The sequence below is a fragment of the Sus scrofa genome, chromosome 13 (assembly GCF_054392235.1).
Source record: "Sus scrofa isolate SSC_HxYL_T2T_F1_AM1 chromosome 13, Sscrofa_HxYL_maternal_Yorkshire_Landrace_v2.0, whole genome shotgun sequence".
Taxonomy (NCBI): Eukaryota; Metazoa; Chordata; class Mammalia; order Artiodactyla; family Suidae; genus Sus; species Sus scrofa.
In genome coordinates this window covers 169,201,329-169,222,505 of record NC_139395.1, presented here as the reverse complement: position 1 = coordinate 169,222,505, position 21,177 = coordinate 169,201,329, and the positions used below count along the sequence as shown (strand labels likewise).

The following is a 21,177-nucleotide window of genomic DNA, read 5'->3' as shown; positions in this document are numbered from 1 at the left end:
ATTATGATCTTCCTTATTCTGACCACTTCTTTTTAAAATAATATCCTTTATTCTAACAAACATACTGTGCTTGCAAATCTCTTAAATGTTGGAAACAATGTTTTGCTAAAAGGGAACATGTTCTATCTTCCATTGCATCTCATTATACCTGTAAGTTCATTGTGTACACATTGCCTAACAAATATTAGTTGCCCAATAAATATCTAGTATTTTATAGGTTACACTGCCTTTGTGAAAACCACAGTAAAAATTATACCACAAAACTTGGAGAAAAAGTCTTACTGTTGTTATAGCTGTGTTCCATTTCTAAGATCATAATTTATACATTTTACTCTGTCTTAAATAAGGCTAAAACTAAAATACCTATGTAAAAGTTAACCTACAATCTGTTACCAAAGAAAGAATCAAAAGTAGAAGAGAGCAAGTATAAAAAGTAAAAGAGATGGAAACGGGAAAAAAAAGGTTTTATTTTTTCTTGAATTTCCACTACCAAGAATCTCCAGGCTACATAGCTATTTATGAGGAGAGGGAATAAATTTGCATATAAAATACCTTGAACAAGCAAGTTTATAATTTTAAAAAATGCTTGAAATGCTACATCATAGTTATAGTGGTTGCAAGAGGCAAGGGGGGTGGGGTTGGGCAAAATTGAGTGAAGAAGGTCAAAACGTACAAACGGTACAATAAAATAAAGTCACAAGATATAATGTACATCATAGTGACTATAGTTAATAATACTGTATTGCATACTTGAAAATTACTGAGAAAGTAGATCTTAAAAGTTTTTATCACAAGAAAAAAACTTGTAATTATATATGGTAATGGTTGTTAACTGGACTTATTGTGGTGATCATTTTGTAATATACACAAATATCAAATCATTACATTGTACACCTGAAACTAATATAATGTTATGTCAGTTATACCTCAAGTTAAAAAATATTTCCTATAAAAACCTTATCACATCAAAAGTATAGATTATTTGAAGTATATTTCTAGGAGAATCACAAGGAAATATTTGTTTTCAATTTGAAATTGTTATGACAAATCTTTCGATAAATATATATTTTATCATGTACCACCCCTGAATTTATATATAGTTATTATTCTTATAAGTAAACTACTAGTATAAATGATTCTGTGATATCATTTTTTTTCCCCCAGGGAAAAAGGACAACACAGCCTGATACTACCACAAATTACACAGTCCAGTTTCTTGGACTTTAGGAAATGGCAGGGCTCAGCATAACTGGAGCAAAGGATGAAACACCCTGGGAAAACCACCTTCATGAACATGGTATCTCCCCCATCAGGTAAGTATTACTGCTCTTTTTATATAGTAATAATTGACTGATGATCAAATGCAAAACACACTAGCAATTGACCCCAGCAAATTACCCGTTATAAATACTTCAAGACATCACAGTTTAGTTACTTTAACTCAAAGGAATATATTTTGACAAGCTGTTAGTTATGGTCTCCTAATTAGAGAGCCCCTAACTCAATACAAGTTAATTCTCCCATTCTGGATACTGGTAGATATATCCAGGGATTTGCCACTGGCAGATGACACTGCAACCTTCCTCATTAGCATGCAGCCTGCAGGAGGAAACTCAAAAAGCCTGTGCATGAAGCAGAAGGACTGGTAGTTCTGCATACCAATGACCCAGGAGGAGGCTGTGAGCCCCAGTTAGGCTGAAAGCAGATCAGAAAAGCATGACATTCTGAAGCTCATCCTTTATCACTGGACAACATATTTAATTTCCATTAGAAAACATGATACAATTTTCCCTAACCTGTGATTTGTTTCATGCTTCATGATTATTTTGCCCACCTGAGGGAATAATTAAAATAAGGTTGACTTATGTCCAAAAACTTCATGTGAGAAAGATAACTAACAGAAAGATAGGGGAAGTAGACTTCAGCTCTGAGAGATTGGAGGTTTTGTAATAAAACATGACAAACATTTAGTTGTACATGCTTAAAATGCAAACAACTTTCCTGATTTTTCCATACTTTTAAATTTTCCACATGCATTTCTCTATACACTTAGATTGGTCAATAAATTGATGACATCTTAGCTTTTTCCCTCCATTGCTGACTTACTAAGTGTTCTGCTTTTTAAAAAGGCAAAGTCGGCTAGAAGCATTTAGACGAAACTGCTGTTAGAAACCAAAAATCCTCATTAGAAAAATGGAAAACATAAAGAGGAAAGGTTATGTTTTATTTGGTTTGGTTTCTACAATAGGAAAAATGTTTGTGCAGATAGTATTTCAAAAAGGCTTTACAAAGCAACTGGAGCTGCATCCTATAAGCATGTTTCCTCAACTTTAACCCAGATGATCAAGATGACGTTTTCCTTGCTCTGCTTAAATTGGAAGAAACCCTGAAATAGATTAGCACTGAACATAGGGGGAATCTGCCAAATTTCAAATCTGCAGCCCCAACAACACTCAAAGTTATTTAAATATTTTACATACAAGCAGCATGATTGCCACTGCTTTTCACAGCCATTTTTAAAGCTTAATACCGGATTATCTTGGATGAAGACCTGCCTTAACACAGTTGAACATTTCTGCTTCTTAAGAGAAGTCATGTTCAGAGAAGTGTTACTTTATACTCTGGAATTAGACTTGAGAAGGAATTGGGTTTATGCTTGACTAATGCAATTCACTACATCCTCTGGCATCTACATCCACTAGAAAGCAAGAAAGAGAGTAAATCAACATTTTGTTCTATTTTTTATTCAACTATTAGTTATCCCTAAGTGAGTAATCCAGAACACATTTTTTTCTCATCTTTAATCCATCTCACTGCTCATTAGAATGATGATAATAATTGGAAGACAAACGTCGTTTTCATCAACAAATGTTTTCTGAGTGCTCTGTGATTAAATGCCATTATATTAAGCACTGTTGTAGGGATTCTATGTTCTGTGAAAATTAAATTGCTTCTGTTGGAAAAAGAGCAGAGTGGCTGGGAATAAAGTGAGGCAGTGATTACAGGAGACTCTCTTGAACACTATTGTCAATTCTGCCTTAGATCCTTTTCCTAAAGACTTTCCTTCTTTCTCCTCCCATCTCTGCCCCTTGCCACTTCACCCCTTTCCTTTCCCCTTCCTCCTGTTGCTTCTTCTCTTCCATCATTAACCAACAGTTGGAAAAAGAATGATTGCCTATGCATTAGAAAACTCTGGCTCAGTTACCGTAGTATCGATACAGGTGAAATTTTCTCATACTGGTTATATTTTAAATTTTGGCTAAAAGATTAAAAAAAATTAAAATCGTGAATCTAAAATTTTTTAAATATATGGGTTGTTTAAATTTTATAGTTCCATTATTTTTTTTTTCCTCCACTTCTCATCAGTGAGCAACACTGGCTCATCCAGGGCAGAGCAATTTCCATTACCCTCCCTCTATGTTCCTATTAGTTAGGGGGTCAAACTTATGCCTGCCCATAATACTGTTTTTCATAAGTTCTTCATGATGCAACTCCCTTTAGAAGTCATACTAATTATTTCTAATCTTTTCTACCTTTCTCTACCATCTACCAAGCTTTAAGCTCATTTCTATCTAATTCAATCATTTAACACCTATTTTCTACATTTTTCTTTCTCTTTTTCCATAACATCAATTTCAGGAACTTCGGCACACCTAAAAATTTTACAGTTTCTCAACATGCTTTGCTACAATTAATTACAGCTCCACTCTTTTCCTTTTGAGTCACCTTACATCTTTTACCCTGTGTATTGCTCTAGGATTTTTAGTCACAATTTATATAAATTCAATTCAAATTTTATTAAAATAAAATAGTAGTTCATGGAACTGTGAAGTTGTTATGACTGGATCTTTGATCACTCAAGTACATCAGGAATCTATTTTTCATTTTGTTTTTCCCAATTTCTTTTTCTTTCTTTTTTTTTTTTTTTTTTTGTCTTTTTTCATTTTAGGGCCACACCCACTGCATATGGAGGTTTCCAGGCTAGAGGTCAAATGGGAGCTGTAGCTGCCTGCCTACATGATAGCCACAGCAAGGCCACATCAGAGCTATGTCTGCAACCTACACCACACCTCACGGCAATGCAGGATCCCCAACCCACTGAGTGAGGCCAGCGATCGAACCCACATTCCCATGGATACTAGTTGGGTTTGTTAACCATTGAGCCATGAGGGGAACTCCTTGTTTTTCCCAATTTCTTGATTATGCTTTGCTCTGTGCTATTTTTAGCATGAGCTCTCCATATAAAACAGAGATGATCTCTTTCTATCCAGCCTCATGGGTCCTTTGTAGTAAATACCCAGAGAGAGATCTATCAAACATCAATCATGTATCTTCCGATATTTATACAGATCAATGAAAAAAAAAATCTATTGTTCTGGTTTAAATCAGTGAACAAGATGATCAAACAAGGGAAATAATTTATAGTTAGCTGGCCTGAAATAATTCCTTTGAAAAGGACAGCCAAGTGTGTTGATGAGTATATTAGCTTTATAATGCTACTACAACAAATATCACACACTTAGCAGCAAAATAGTATAAAATTATTTTCCTGTAATTCTGGAGGTTGGAAGCCAGAACAGCATTAATGGGTATAATCAATGTGTTGACAGGCCAACACTTCTCCTAGTAGCTCTCAGGGAAAATCTGTTCCTTTCCCTTTTCCAATGTCTAGAGCCTGCTTGCTTTCTTTGGTTTCTGGCCCCTTCTTCTTTCTTCAAAGCACAGCATCTTTAAATCTGTCTCCTTTCTGTCCTTTGCTTCCATCATCTCCTTCTCTGACCAGCTCTCTTGCCTCCCTCTTATTAAAAGTCTTGTTACTATAGTGGGCCCACCTCTCTAATCCAAGATAAGTTCCCTATTGCAAGATCCTTAATTTAGTTACAATGCAACTACAAATGCCTTTTTTTTTTTTTTTTTTTTTGTCTTTTTGCTATTTCTTTGGGCCGCTCCCACGGCACATGGAGGTTCCCAGGCTAGGGGTCCAATCGGTGCTGTAGCCACTGGCCTACGCCAGAGCCACAGCAACTCGGGATCCGAGCTGCATCTGCAACCTACACCACAGCTCACGGCAACGCCGGATCCTTGACCCACTGAGCAAGGGCAGGGACCGAACCCGCAACCTCATGGTTCCTAGTCGGATTCGTTAACCACTGCACCACAACGGGAACTCCTACAAATGCCTTTTTATTATGCAAAGCAGAATATACTTAGGTTCCAGGGTTAAGAACATGGACCTCTTTGAGGGGACATTTTTCTCCCTATTACAATGGGCAAGTCTAGAAACACCTTTCCCTTTATGGTGGTAGAACAATACTCTTTGAATGGTAACACTAGGAATGGGGATAGGGTTATGTTCCCCCAAATTCTTATGTTGAAACTGTAAGCCCCAATGAGAAGGTATTAGCATGAGAAGGTATAACCCCCTTTGAGAGGTAAGTGGGGTTGGATGAAGTCATGATGGTAGAGCCCCTGTGATGAGATTAGTGTTCTTATAAGAAGAGAGAGACCATAATTCTCTCTGATCTCTGCCATGTGAGGACGCAGCAAGAAGACAGCCACCTGCAAACTAGGAAGTGAGTTCTCGCCAGAACCTGACCATGCTGGCACCTTGATCTTGGACTTCCCAGCCTCCAGAACTGTGAGCAACAAATATCTGTTATTTTAGCCACTGGGTCCATGGTATTTGCTACAGCAGGCTGAACTGACAGAACATTTTCCTAAAAGAATATGCAGATTTCTAAAAGAAACTCAGATGACCTCACACAGCTCTTTTCTAATATTATTAACGGTCTTTAATTGACTGACATGATCTGGCATTCTTGATGGATAATCTGCAAGGTTTCAATATTATCCCAAAACTCTCACTCTCAGGAGATGACTTGACTTTATAATCTCAAAGGTAGATACTACCAATTACGGCTTTATCAACATCACCATTGACTTTTTTTTTAAATCCTCATTTTTTCATCACCATTTATATTCATTTCTAGTATATCAACTGATACTAATCAATGATTACTAAGTGACTAATAACTGATTCCCAAGTATTTATCTCCTTTCCAGAACCCTCAACTAAACTTTATCTTTCAATCCCTGCTACCCATTTTTGGCTGTATAAATCACTGGAATCCTTAAATCTGTTATTTTTGAAGTCAAACTCATTGTCTTTCTTCTAAACTCTTTCATGGTTTTTTCTTTCTGTTAATGACATCATTTTCATCAAAGTTGGAACCCTGAAGTTTTCTTTAACCACCCTCCTATTTTCATTTCTAACTAGTTGCTAAAATTCAACACAATTTGTCTCTTAATTGCATATAGCTGTGTTTTAATTCCCTTTATCTCTCATTGGACTACTGTGATAGATTTGTTGCTTTCCATGTTGTCTCCCTGTACATTGCTCAGTAAAGATTTCTAAAATGAGATTATGATTATACTTTTTAGCATCTCAAAATTCTTCAGTGCTCCCCAATGCATTGAGAATTAAGTAATAATCCTTTACATTTGTATAATAATATTTTACAATTAACAAAGTACTTTGCATCCATTATATTTTTTTGTCACAGAAATAGGCTTGTAAAATATTCTAGTTTTTGTTATAAATGAGGAAACTGAGATGCAGAGAGGTAGAATTTTTGGATATGCTGATAAGTGACAGAGTTTTACATCATGTCTATTGTACTCAAATCCACTCTTCTTTGAAACAGAGGAATTTTCTCACTTGGCCATTTGACGTCTTCCTTTGGGAGAGCCTATCTTATATGTCTTCATCATTCTATAACTAAATTTACTTCTTAAACTCTCAATTTTGAGTCACTGTAATATTATTTCTTTGTGAATCCACTCCATCCCTCCCTTTTGTTATCCTATACATTCCTCCAATTCTTCACAAAATCTAATGACACAGATTCAGTGCACTCTCTCCCTTTTGCTTTTATTGTTTTTTTGTGTGTGAATTTCTTATTTTTCCCAAAAGCTTTTGAAATTATATTTTCTAATATATTAGTGTATATATACCTCCAAGTAATTAGTACAAACACGACCTTTCATACCTTTCATATGTGAGCCACTCAAGACATAATGTTTAACTTAACATATTTTATTCCTATCTACAACATGTCTATATCTATACCATGATCTTTTTTTTTTTTTTTTTTTTTTGTGTGTGTGTCTTTTGTCTTTTTGTCTTTCTGTTGTTGTTGTTGTTGTTGTTGCTATTTCTTGGGCCGCTCCCGCGGCATATGGAGGTTCCCAGGCTAGGGGTCCAATCGGAGCTGTAGCCACCAGCCTACGCCAGAGGCACAGCAACGCAGGATCCGAGCCGCGTCTGCAACCTACACCACAGCTCACGGCAACGCCGGATCGTTAACCCACTGAGCAAGGGCAGGGACCGAACCCGCAACCTCATGGTTCCTAGTCGGATTCGTTAACCACTGCGCCACGACGGGAACTCCCTATACCATGATCTTTTAAGGATCATGAGAAATCACATGCTGAGTTTGTCCCCAGTATCATCTTTAGCAGAAAAAAGAACAGACATATTTTAAAGAAAAAATTTATTCTGACACTGGTTAAAACAGTAAGAAAAACTTTATCATGACAATTGCAATAGGTGTCAAGATGATCACAATAGGGGAGCAAGATCAGACTCAACCCCCAATACAGCAGATAGCTGGGGACTTATAGTCAACCAGAAGAATGAGGGGGTCAGTGGATGGAAAAATTACTGAAAGGAGACATCAAGGGCTGGGAGAGTCTTACTAAACTGACCTAACAGGATTCTTGCTGAGGGCAGGCCAGGATTATCATATATCAAGTGTAGGGAGATTTGCACTAAATTGATTAGCAGGATTCCTGTTAAAACTACACTGGGCAGACCAAAGACAGAGGCCAAGGCTGAAACTTAATTGAAAAGAGGGTTTAGAGAAGCCTACCTAAAGTTTGGTCAAAGAGAAAGTCTTTATTACTGAGTAGAAAGGATATGAGAAAAAAATTCCCCTAAATAGCCACATTTCCCTCAGTTTGCCATTATGGATAAAATGAGTAGTGATTTGTTCTGAACTTCTTTCAATCCATCTGTAGTTTTATCTCACCCTACTCTTAGAAAGTGTTATCTGTTTTGTGAGGGGATTTCTACAATAGGTGTGGATATGTGCCCTATGCATGGTCTCCATACTTTTCTTGATATTAACTGTGTATCTTCTCCCAGAGTTTACCTTTCACACCTGAAAAATCCTCATGCAACCTCTCACCCTATTCTCTTTTTCTGCATTGTTTTTGCAACCTTTCTTAGGATTTTTTCTATTTCAATTTTAGCTATCTCATGCTGTGACAATTAAAGCTGTAACCATTTTTCCAGATGGCAAAGCGTCAAAATAGTTTCAAAGTTTGAGATAATATCTTATATGTTCTTTTTAATATGACATACACTAATGATTGATATTTTAGTTGTATTCTTGATCAAGTCAAATGTTAAGCTTTTATCTTTAAGACTGAGGTCTTAAGTGATGCCTTGGAGTTGATAATTATAAATTATTCTCTCATGGTCAGTATTCCCTCATACAAAAAGTGATCTGCCACTTATAAATGCACTCAAAATTTTGTGGAGACTATTATCTAGCCTACCTGCAGTACATTAACAATAGTTTTTTACACTCTTAATTTCAGATTATATTTCCCAATACTTTAGTTACCTGAAAGATTTTTGCCTTCTTGAAATTTCAGGATGATGGTATGGTGAATTACTTTTGGATTCCTCCAATTAACATATTGTTTTAATTTAATTTATTTTATAAATTCAAATACATCCAGAAGTACAGAGGTGAATGTTCATGATATTTGTCTACCATTAAGATTTCTTTAAATCTTAAAATTTTGTCATATTCATTTTCTTAAGAAGTAAGATAGTATAGAATCAATTTACATCTCTTTGTATCCCTCCTGAAACCTATCCCCCTCATCCCTTTCCCAGAAACAATTACTTTCTTAAAACTGTTTCCCATGGAGTAGAGAAACTTCTACTTCTTGAAAAGTTAGCAATACGCAGTTTCTCTTGGCCAGGTAATAATCTCTCTAGACCAGACTCCTTTCTTCTTAACTCCACCAAACTTCCCCATGGTTTTCTAGAAACACAAATGAGCCTTTTGAAAGTGTGGACAGGGCACATAATAGTGTCTGATTTTCATGTATCATATGATTTCACCTCCTGCTTCAGCTTTCACATTATAATTAACCAACCATCTCCAAGGTATGTGTACCTTAATAAAACAAGTGCCATTCAAGTTCAGCCTATGTGACAGCAAAAATTTACCCCTAATTTATAATTAAGAGCGGGTCACATGCTGAGAGAATGACAGGAGAACAAAAGCTGTGAGTGTATTAGATTGTCACCAGATTTATCTTCTTCAAGCTAAATTAACTTCAGCAATAATCATTTAAAATATCAAAGATATCTCTTTAGAATGTAATTTCAGGAACTGGTCTAACTCCCACAAAGAGTCATAAGTATAATAATGATTCATGTAAAGTAAAAAACAGATTTGAAATTAAAATAGAAGGAAATAACATGTTCTAATTTTTATTGATAGAAAAGAAATCCCCCAGTAAAAACAATACTTTTGAATCTTTAGAAATATGAGAATTAAAGTTACTCAATATTTACCATCTCTTATTTCTTCTACATCCCTTCCAAAAAGAGTGACTAGTGGAAATGAGAAATACCATGGAAAGGCTAGAGTTAGCAATTATCTCTAGGCACGGATACCTACAATAGGACAGCTAATCTCACCAGCCACTGCAACCATTTAGGGAACCACTATAACATGGGAGGTAATGTAACAGAGGCCAGAAAGACAAATCTGGACATGCCAAGTGCTTACTCATTACTGCTTAATTATGATTATTAAAAAATAATAATCTTATTACACAGAGGCTTGAAAAAAAATGTTCATACCAAAGCCCATCCAGAGTTATCCCACTAACACATCAACACAAATAAATGTAATGTGTAAAACACAAAATGCAAATGTGACACTGAGGAATTCATATCTAATTCTGGTTTTTATAACTTACTTAGTTTTTCAGGTAAATTTTGTGTTTTTTTTTTTTAAATAAAACTTTTGTTTTTACAAGAATATACCCACTGAAAGGAAAGACTACAATTTTTAAATTGTCAGGATTTTCTCCTATACTATATTAATGAATCTACAAAGAAAAAAAAAAACTTTCCCACTGTGCCTACAAACCTATTCGTCAGTTTCTCTATTGGCTTCAACTGGATGACATATAAAGTATATAAATCACAGAGGTGAAGCCAACAGCCTCTACCTAGGTGAGCTTTTGGGGTGACAAAGCTGTATCTGATCTGGGCATTTTTCAGGGTACAAATCACGGAGCTAGATGCTAGGGACAGAAGAAAGAGTTATGCTGCTCAAAAGTTAGAAGAGAAGAAAGTTATTTAAAATGATCAATAACATTCCAGTATGTCAAAGGCTTTAACAGAGGAATATACTAGGTGCAGTGTAAACAAAGAAGCCTGGTGGTATGAGGGAAGCTTCAGGTACCTTTCCATTTTTTTTATTAGGTGTCTGGGCCTTGGGAATACAAAATACAAAAGAAGGATTTTCAAATATATGAGACTAAAGAAGTTTAATAATCTCTATATTAAACAATGTTATTCATTTTCAGAGAACTCTGCTTTTGATTACATAATCTTTCTGTAATCTTCGCAACAGCTCTATTAAAGAGTGACACATGTCAGATCATTTTGTTATAACCACCCACCTAAACTCTGAAACATGGCTGTTTTATTTAATCTGTCCAAGATTTCACAAATCTGTACCTCTACTTTCCTTATTCTTAGTAATAAGTTTCATTTTATAAACTATCAGCATAAAGTGAACTAATTTCAAACAGATTGATGTGTTACTTTTGTGCGTTTACTTTCTAAATGGAGAAAAACATTCTTATTCTATTCACTGCTCATAAAGTTTTGAAATTCTATTATATATAATTCCCTTGGCAACAGTAGATATGAATTGAGTATGCTTCATAGGCAGTCAAATGTAGAACTGAGGCTGAGTAGTTTTCACAGTTGATATGTGGTTAAGAAAGTGGAGTACTAAAAAATGGAGAAATTCTTTATTTTCTTAAATATGTGTGTCTCTCTATGGTACCATAGACCTATATTTTTATTCTCAAGTTACTTTCCATTCATTGTTTATGTAAGTTTTATAGTTTTAAGTAGAAATACAATATTATGCAATTGCATTTAAGTAATATTGGACTGTCACTTTACTTTTCGTCTTTGATATACTCTTTGCCAATTCAACAAACATTGAAATGTTTATATATTTATAATGAGTTCTTTTATATTTATAAAAGATTCTTATATCATATCAAAATTATTATATTTGTAAGAAATATAAATTAAAAGGACTAAATAGAGAAAAAAGAAAAATACCAAAAACTTCAAATCAGAGAAGCAGGAACATGGGAAATCCATGGGGAAAAGGAGAGGAGGGCAGAGGGGGTTATTTATCAACAGCAAATAGAAAAAAATTATATACAAAGGATAAGGATTATTAATTACAAAATTATGGTTGTTTAATAATTGTAAACTGAATCATTATATTTCTAAGGATATATCTGAGGGATAAGGATGTATATCTGATAAAATAGGACATTCATAAATATATATGAAAAGGATGATCAAAGTAAAATGGTTTTATTACTGAAATATTGAGGCAATCCAAATATCCAATTATAGGGTATGGGTTTTTTTAAGTATATTTCAATTATGTAGGAGGACATAGGCAATGTTTGAAAAATAATTTTACCTTACTAACCTGGAAGAATATTCATGACATATTTCTCAGAGAGAAAAGCAGATTACAAAATACTATGAACAGTAAGCAACCCCCCTCATTTCCTAAAAATAATTTATATACATTTGTGTTGCATATCTGGAAGAACATAAATAAAAATTTTAACACTTATCTCTTGTTCATATATTTATACAAGTTTTTTCATTTTTATTTTTGCTCATATAAATTTTCAAGTTTTCTGTTTCACTTTTTACAGTGAACATGGGTTAATTACATAAAAGAATTCTAAAATCTGTTCTTGATAGCACAGCAGCTAGAAAGAAAGTGACAGAGTGGTACTGAGTCTTTTTGGGGGGGAGGCTTTTAGGGCACACTCGTGGCATATGGAAGTTTCTAGGCCAGGAGTCAAATCAGGGCTGCAGCTGCTGGCCTATGTCACTGTCATAGCCACAACAAGGCAGGATTTGAGCCACATCTGCAACCTACGTAGCAGCTTGTGGCAACACTGGATCCTTAACTCACCGAGCAAGGCCAGGGAGTGAACCCACATCCTCAGAGTTTCTATGAGGTTCGTTACCACTGAGCCACAATGGGAACTCCCCTGAGTCATTTTAATTGATATAAAATGCAGATATAAAAACGTTAATGCATTAACTGAATGTAATCTACTGGATGTGCACCAAGTTGATCTGAATAGCATAAACCAAGAGAGGAGCAGTGTTGAAAATCTCAATTTCTTCAAATGTAAAATAAATAAAATAATCTACTCTTTCCATCTGCGAATGCCAAGAACACATAAATACTGTCAGGTGATCTCTATGAAACTTTTGGGCAGTGATTCCACTTACAAAAGGAAATACCAGAAAGGATAGGGCCTGAGAGTCCGCTAATAAACAGATTTCCCTGTCACTCTTTGTCAGCCAACAGCAACTTTCTAGATCCTGTACAACCATAATGTCCATTGGTACACTGCATATATTTTAAACGGAACACCACCTAGTAAGGTTAAAAAAAAAAAAATGATCCCAGCAAGTTGTTTATTCAGAGAGAGTATCCAACATGTTTAAAACTCATATCATGAAATACACAGTGATGAAAGGGTCCAGGACAGGCCACTGTGGCATAAAAATTATTTTGAGCTGAAGGCACTTGAGAATACAATTTTTTTTTTTTTTCTGAACTCCCTTTTCTTCTTAAAAGCTAAAAGCAGAGTGTCCCAAAATTATCCAATTGTCATTCATTTTCTTCCCTGGAGTTTAGAAATCTAGGAAGACTCTTACCACTTGAGGGAAGAAGTAAGTAAGCATACCCATAAACAGACATTGCCACAAAACTCTCAGATTGCCTGTCTATTATCTTAAGGGCCCATCTACTATTGTTCCTAAAAGCCACTTGTTTTCCTATAAATTCCTTTGCTTCTGCACCACTTCCCATGTTAAGATGTCATTCGTTTTCCCAGATGTGCCCTTCTCCCCTTTTCCTTCTCCTATTAAGATGGTATATAAGGCTCAATTTCTAATCTCTTCCTAGAATCACATTTGTCTGTGAACGTCTACATGTATGTTAATAAAAATATATGATTAAATTTTGACTTTTCTATTATGAATCAGTCTTTTATTGGTTTAATTTGCAGGACCCCAAATATTAAACCTAAGTGAGTAGTGAAAAAGTTTTTCTTTCCCGACAGTGCCCTTGCTGACAGAGACAGAGATGGCCACTTGGAAAGGGGCCAATAGATTTTGTCAAAGTTTTGCAGAGAAAGATCAAAATGCACTTTATTTCCTTATTCCTTTTCTAGTGGATATATTTCATAAACGAGACAAATTATTGTCCTTGAATTTTAATTACAATCTGTCCTTACTTATAGTCTAATAAGCAACATTTTTTTTAAAGGAAAGGGGGAGAGCATAACCTGGTCTGTTCTAGTGAATTCGCTCAATGTAACTGAGCAGGACCCTGTGGGGCCTTCCTGGGACAGACCCCTCCACTATATCCTCTGCTTTAGCTCCTCTCTGGTACCTAGATAACAGTGTCTATTGTACCTTACTTGAGTTATTTTACAGATGCGAAGGGCCCTCAGCCCCCGCCCCCAAACTACCAAGCGTAAGGATTGATCATCCTGTGACACTGTCCTGTTACCTCACCATCAACCAATCAGAGAACTGCACATGCTAGTCACAAACCCTGTGACCCCCAGCTCCCTCACCTGGAGTTTAGAAATGCTTTCTTGAAACCCAACCTGGAGTTCAGACTTTTTGAGCATTTGCCACTCTGGACTTCTTACAATAAAAGCTGGACTTTCCTCCACTACAACTCTGTGTCAATTGATTGTCTTTACTGCACACAGGCAAGAGGACCCAGGTTTGGTTTGATAACACCAAACTTTATGTTTTAAATCAGATGATAAAAACCAATACCTCTTCCATGAACCTATAATAAGTATGTGACATTATAACATTAGTAAGTAATCAGTATACAAAATTCTGAAATACATAGGAGAATATGAAGAAGAAAATAACAATCACCGATAATATTTACACGTGAATATAATGTCAATGATGGTGATGATGACAACCGATAATTACAATAGCCATGGCAATTTTGATAATAATGATAGTAGCAAGTAGCATATATTGTACACTTACGCTGCGTGACTAGTGTTTTATGTACATCATCGTATCAGGAATGTATGGCTATTGTGATCCCACTTTTACAAATGAGAAAACAGGAGTTTAGAGAATTGATTTTCAATCAGAAGAGGGTAGAAGCATTGAAGTAGAGGGCTAACTCATATTTTAGCAGATAAAGTTAAATGTGGATTTTTAATTAAGTTTAGATGACTAGTTAGTTGTAGAGGTAAGATTAAACTCTCAGTCTCTGACTCTTAATTATGAACTATATTCACTGCCAATTTATATTCATATATATATAATGTTTTAAAAGAATGATGTGGTCTAAATTCCTATTATAATCTCACAGTTATTTTATTATTGTAATTTATAAACCCATGGCCATAATGAGAATCTGAATGAAGCTATCTACACTTTGCAAAGATACACCACTTCATTTTCAATAATGAAGCCATCACTGTATTTAGAAGCTGTTCTCCCAACCTGCCTCCATCCCCCAAAAGGAAAATTGTCTTAAATACATAAATAATAAAATATCTAGGCTTTTTTTATATTTAGCATCCCCTTTCCTTAGAATTTTAAACCATTCATTGTTTTCTGCAATAACATCCAAGAAAATTAAAAGTAATATTTGTTCAGCAAGTTTTGCTACTTGTGAAGATCTTGTGCTTGAAATGTGAGGGGGGAGGTACAGCTCCAGTCATGGTCAGAGTCCAGTAAATAAATTATTTGTTATTTTCCAATGAGTATGCCACGTACTTGAATTGTTCCACAGTGCCCTATTGTCCTGACACCCCCATCTATTCTGAAACACTTTGTTTAAATGAAAAGGCTATGTTTAACTTTGTAATACAAAACACAGCTGAATCATTGACACTTCAATCAAATTTTATTATGCTGAAATCACAGTAGGATATCCTTTCTATCCAGAATGTACTAACACTAAAGTAGAATTGATTTCAAACTAAAAATGAAAGACAAAACATCAATATATGTGCGCATCTGCATAATAATCTAATGTAATATCATTACCACTGTGTTCACCCAATAGCAGAACTCACCACGGGATAGACCTGAATCTGGCTCTATGTATTCATAGTTTTAGAAAAAAAATTAAAACTCGGTTGACAACTTAATACAGAATTTTAATAATTCCTATACTGCAAGAGTACACAAGAGTCTTAAATTTGTCAGGCACTTGGTTTTCTCTACTCTGGATGATTATTGTGTATTGCCACAAATATTGAAAAGTTTACTGAAGGTTATTCTGACTTGTCAAATATGTACACACTTTTACAGATGACACAGTGGAATAGTTTATTAGATCTAAGATGATCAGGTTCCCTGAATTACTTATGAGTTAAAGGTGATTCTAAACTTAGGTCTCTCCATTAGCCAAAAAAATAGATGTGTGGAAAAATAAATGATATATTTTATATAAAGTCCCTGAAGTCATGGTCAACTTTACATTTATGTTTTAGTGTGGTTAAGCAAATAAAATATGAAATAAATAATTTACCATCATTAATTAACCACTTAATGTCTGGAATGGATACCCTGCTTTTCCGAAGCACAGAGGGGAAAAAAATTTTCTTTACCTTGCTTGGTTCTTTGGCTGGTCTAATAATGAAAATAACATAGAACAGAATAACAGGAGAAAAACTGGTTTAATTATATATGTATTATATGTATGGGGACCCAATAAGACTATGAGAACCACAGACAGTCAGACAATTAAGGTTTATATTCCATCATACAGTACAGAGAAGGGATAAGGGTCTAGGACTTCAAAGGGGAGAAAGATACTTTGCAGGAAGATGGGAAGAACAAATGTTTGGTAAATGAATATTTACCATGCCATGCAGAGACAGTGAGGCACAGAGAGGAATTTAATCCATGCCCCGCCTCAGTGTACCACACCCAGCCCCTACTCTGTGTAGTTATCTCTGGTGATAGTTCTCTTCCCAGACCAGGCCCTCTATCTAAATTCTTTTAGGCAGTTAAAGAAGAGGTAGACATTTTTCTTGAACCTGCTGGGTCTTGACTGCCTTCAGTTCAAAATAGGCCACATACCACAGTGGCATATTTTGGGGAGACTTGTTCCCAAAGCCTTCAGAGGGAAAGAGTAGGAAAATGAGCAGCTTCTCAGAGTTTCTAAGTCCTGCATTGTGCTTCCAACTGAACCAGCAAGATTTTGATATTTTTAAAGTGTACTCAAATTCTGTTTGCTTAAATAAATGCTTTGTAAAAGGCCAAGCAAGTCTATGAAGTGTGAGAAATATGTTGGCTTTTGTCCACTAACAAACTTAAAGTTGAAATAAATCACGTTGTTGCCTAAACTGTTTCTTGGGACAGATGAAAACTGGGACTCCTACATAATGCATATGTGCTATTAATTGTAGGAAAAGAAAAAAAAATGTAGTTTAGAGAGAACACAATACTCATAGCATAAAAACACCAGCATGAGTGGAAAAATAAATAAATAAAAAGGGACTTACAAAGGCATACATTTACATGCAGGAAAAAGAAGAGAATTTAAATAACCAAAGCAGGTGAGCTGTTTTAACAAAGAGGTCAGTGTGTTATTTAACAAAAACTCATTATGTACAATTCCACAGTTAAATCCATATTGCAAGGTAAAGTGAAACCAGAGCAGCAACATGAAATTGTCTATAATGGAAAGTATTCCCTGTGCAGAAACCTCAGAGAGTCTAAAACTTGAATCCATAACTTAGTTAAACATGAGGAGTCTTATTTTAAGGATGCGCATCTTGAAAAATCAATGAAAAATCCATCCAGAGTTTATTAAATTAGTTCAGATTTGCGAACTGTATATGGTGATGAGGGGGAAGTACAGCTGGATTGATTTATAATTCTTGCAAAGAGTCACTTTCATCTATAAAACAGCAGAAGATGAACCAGCAGTATCTACATATTTAGCATAATCTAGTGCATAAAGAGTTTTGGCATTTAGCAATAACTGATGATAAAATTATTTGAAGTCATGTCATTAAACATGATAGAATCTGACTAATGAAGATATATATAACAAAGAGCATTTTTATCAGCAACAAATAACTTAATTTTTGAAGTTAATGTATAGTATTCAGAAACTGTAGGTTTTAGTATGCTAATTAAAAGACATTGGCTCCCCAACTATTTATGTGGCTTTTAGCTCTTCAAAGCCAGTGACCTAGTCAAATTAATGTTGGCCTCAACTTAAAAGTCATCTGTATAAATAAATAATTCACATCCTCTGCATACTTATCACATTAGCAGTGCAGAATTCTGCTGGTATTATGAAAAACTTCAGTAGGGTTAAAACTGAGAATGCAAATAAAATATATTTTAAGACCATAATCTAATATATTTTAGGTATATTAGATCTTATAGTTCTAATCTAGTCTAACTCATAATAAAGAGTTACAACCGTACATAAAGACTTCTTTTGGTTTTATTGTCCACCTAAGACTGAATGATTAAAATATGCAGATATGTAAATACGTATTTTGCAATCCAACAACAACATTAAAATGGTGAAGGTGATCTGGATAGTAGGACATTAAGGAAAAACTGCAGAATCCTGGGTGGAAAATAAAGCCATAGTTTGAAATAGAAATTAATACATACTTAGTGTTCTTTGTTTTGCATTTTCATTACTGTGTTAGAAAATGTACTAATCATTCTAAAAGTCATCTCTATAATTTATCATAGACAGTAACAAATTTTGAGGAAATTTATTTCTATTCAATATTAAAAAAACATGTAAAATAAGAAACAATCCTTATCAAATATTATTTAAATAATTCAAAATATAAAGAGTTTTAAATGCACATGTGTGTCTGAGAAGCTGAGGAAATATTATATTGGGAAAACTTCAGCAATTTCAATAAATAAAAGTAAATAATTATTTAACCAATAATTAAAATGAACATAAATTTATATCAGTAGATGTCATAAAATAAGAAAAATTACATTTATTAGTTATAAAAGGACATCCTTTAAATATTTCTACTGATTTTAATTTGCAAGAAGTAACAAAAGATTTGTGGTCTTAGCAAATGTATGCCAAAAAATTAAGAGTATAAACAAAGTTCTATTTCTAAACAATTCCAGAAAATAGAGAGAAAAGTACTTTTTTGGTGGTGGTGGGGAATAGCTGTTCACGGGGTAGATTCTGTTGTAGGCATTTCACAAATCCTAACATTTATTGAAAATATAGGTTTGTATATTTATTGTAAATATAGGTTTAAACATTTGTTATCCATTTGTCTCCTGATGTGAAACTCCAGGATTTGATTGACTGTACAGCATCCTGATTTATGAACCTCATGTGCTATCTCATTGACTACTTGATTTGGGCTGCTAGTGCTATTTATGAGATTAAAACTAGTTGCTGCTAAAAAGAGTTTTCATTCGGTAATTGGCTTTAGGTTCTTTGTCCCTCTGTGTCATATCATCAAGTTCAAGGTCTGTTGTTCAGGTATTTATGGAGAAACTCTAGGCTACTCATCATTGTACAACTTATTGAAGGGAAGAACATTAAAAAAACTGAGAGATTATTTTTTCCTTTAAGAATATACAGACAGCAAGATGAGATAGTCAGCATTAATATTTAAAGATAGAATTATATTACTTTAAGAACTTCAAAAGCAACAGTAAGTGAAGGAGAGGTATGGCTGTAAATTTTATATGTCAACTTGAAAGGGCTGTGGGATTTAGTGAAATATTATTTTGAGTGTGTCATGAGGGTGTTTTTGAATGAGATTAACTTTTCAATCAGCAGAACAAATAGAGCAGATTGCTCTTCCTAATTTGGGTGGGCTCATCCAACCAACGTAAGACCTGAATAGAACAAAAATTCTAGGTAAGATAGAACTCCTGCCCAAAAAAATTGAGCTGGGACATTTGTCTTTTCCGGCCTTAAGGCTTGGACTAAAATATCAGCTCTTCTCAAGTGTGAGCCTGATAACTTTCAAACTAGAACTTATACTATTAGCTCTCTCAATGTTTAGGTCTTTAGACTTGATTTTTCTACGCATTGCCTCTCCTGGGTCTCCAGTTTGCTGACTTCAGACAGATCTTATGACTTATCTGCCTCCATTAACATGTGAGCCAATTATTTTAAATCAATAAATGAATCAATCAATCAACCAGCCAATCCAAGTGGTTCTGTTTCTCTGGAGAAAACCCTGACTAATGTAAGAGGGATTGTGTAAGAAAATGAAACACTTCTCCCTAAAATGACTAAGATTATTTATTTTTATGTTCTCTTCTCTTTCCATCTCTTTACCTCTTTCCTTCACCCTCTGCAAGATCAGGAAACCCTTCATAATTACAGTAATAATAAACACATATGGTTTTTGACAGACTTTCAGGAGAAATCTGCTCCAAGTAGAAAATCATTATTACAGGGGAAGATATTTAGAAGTAGAGTTTGCAAAAGAATGAATGGTTAAAGTTGGGTGAAGGTACTGGTATAGAATGTTATAAAAATAGTTTGGGGTACTACTGTGGAAGGCCTCAAATGCCAAACTAAGGGATTTGCAATGACAGAATGAAAACTTCAGTATAAGAGGTAATGATCAATAAGATTAAATATTTGAGTGTGTAGCATAGACTAAGCATTATTCCAAGTTCTTTATCTATTTTAACTCATACCTATCAACTGTATTAAAATATTTCTATTTTTTCTTGAAGTTTTACATGAGAGAAAACTGATGCACAAGTAAGTAGCAACTTGCCCAAGGTTATACCATTAGTCACAATTCAGATAATATTAATCAGAGTCTAATAAATGCTTCAGATGAGTTATGAGCTTTGAAATAAGATACTTAATTTATAAAGAAACAAAAGATAGTGTGAAGTAAAAAAATTATATCAGATTATGCAGCATATGGCAATAAAATGGATATGAAAGCCAACAAATTACAAAGAATGGAAAGATACCAGTGAATATTGTTTTGCTATTCAACAAAATGGACAAACCAGAAAAGAGGAAATAGAAGAAGGCAAATTTCATTTTGGACATCTTACATTTGAGAGGAGACACAATCTTTTGGTATATACAAAAATAAAATAAATTTTCCTAACTCATTGAATTGACCATTGCTCAATGGGACTGAGTTTATTATTGCAGACCAAATATACAGCCTTGTTCCAAATTCTCCAGTGGTATGAATGCTGATTGTAGACTATGTGATTAACTTTTATACCAATGGGACATCAGCAAGAATGAGACAGTTTAGTCCAGATGATTCCTATCATTCCCATAACTGGAAAGCAAGGATACTTTGATGGTATTGTTGCAAGATGGAAGAGTTTTAGACCGCTAACTTTGGTGAAAACCATGATGAGAGGCACCCTACCTACACTGATTTATGAAATGAATGAAAAATAAAAATGTGAGGTATTAATTCATCAGGATTTAAAATTTTGATTATTACTGCAGCATAGCTTATGCAGTTATTGCTTAGGCAGTAGAGGTAATTTACCTTGACAAATATATGCAACAATAAAAATGTCTAGGCTGTGGTGTTAGCTCTAATACTGTCTTTGAAATTTCTGACATTTTTAATTTCTCATTAAGAAACAAGTGGATATGGTGGTCCCATCATGGCTCAGTGGTAACAAACCCGACTAGTATACATGAGGATGTGGATTTGATCCCTGGCCTCACTCAGTTGGTTAAGGATCTGGTGTTGCCCTGAGCTGTAGTCTAGGTC

The 21,177-nt window shown here is 34.6% G+C and overlaps 1 non-coding gene across 1 annotated transcript; it reads right to left on the bottom strand.

The window, feature by feature from the left end:
* Window positions 1-1,165: 1,165 nt before the first annotated feature.
* Window positions 1,166-1,321, bottom strand: LOC146397760 (U1 spliceosomal RNA). The gene has a single exon (XR_014825449.1). It is a non-coding gene; the product is annotated as a U1 spliceosomal RNA (small nuclear RNA).
* Window positions 1,322-21,177: the final 19,856 nt, after the last annotated feature.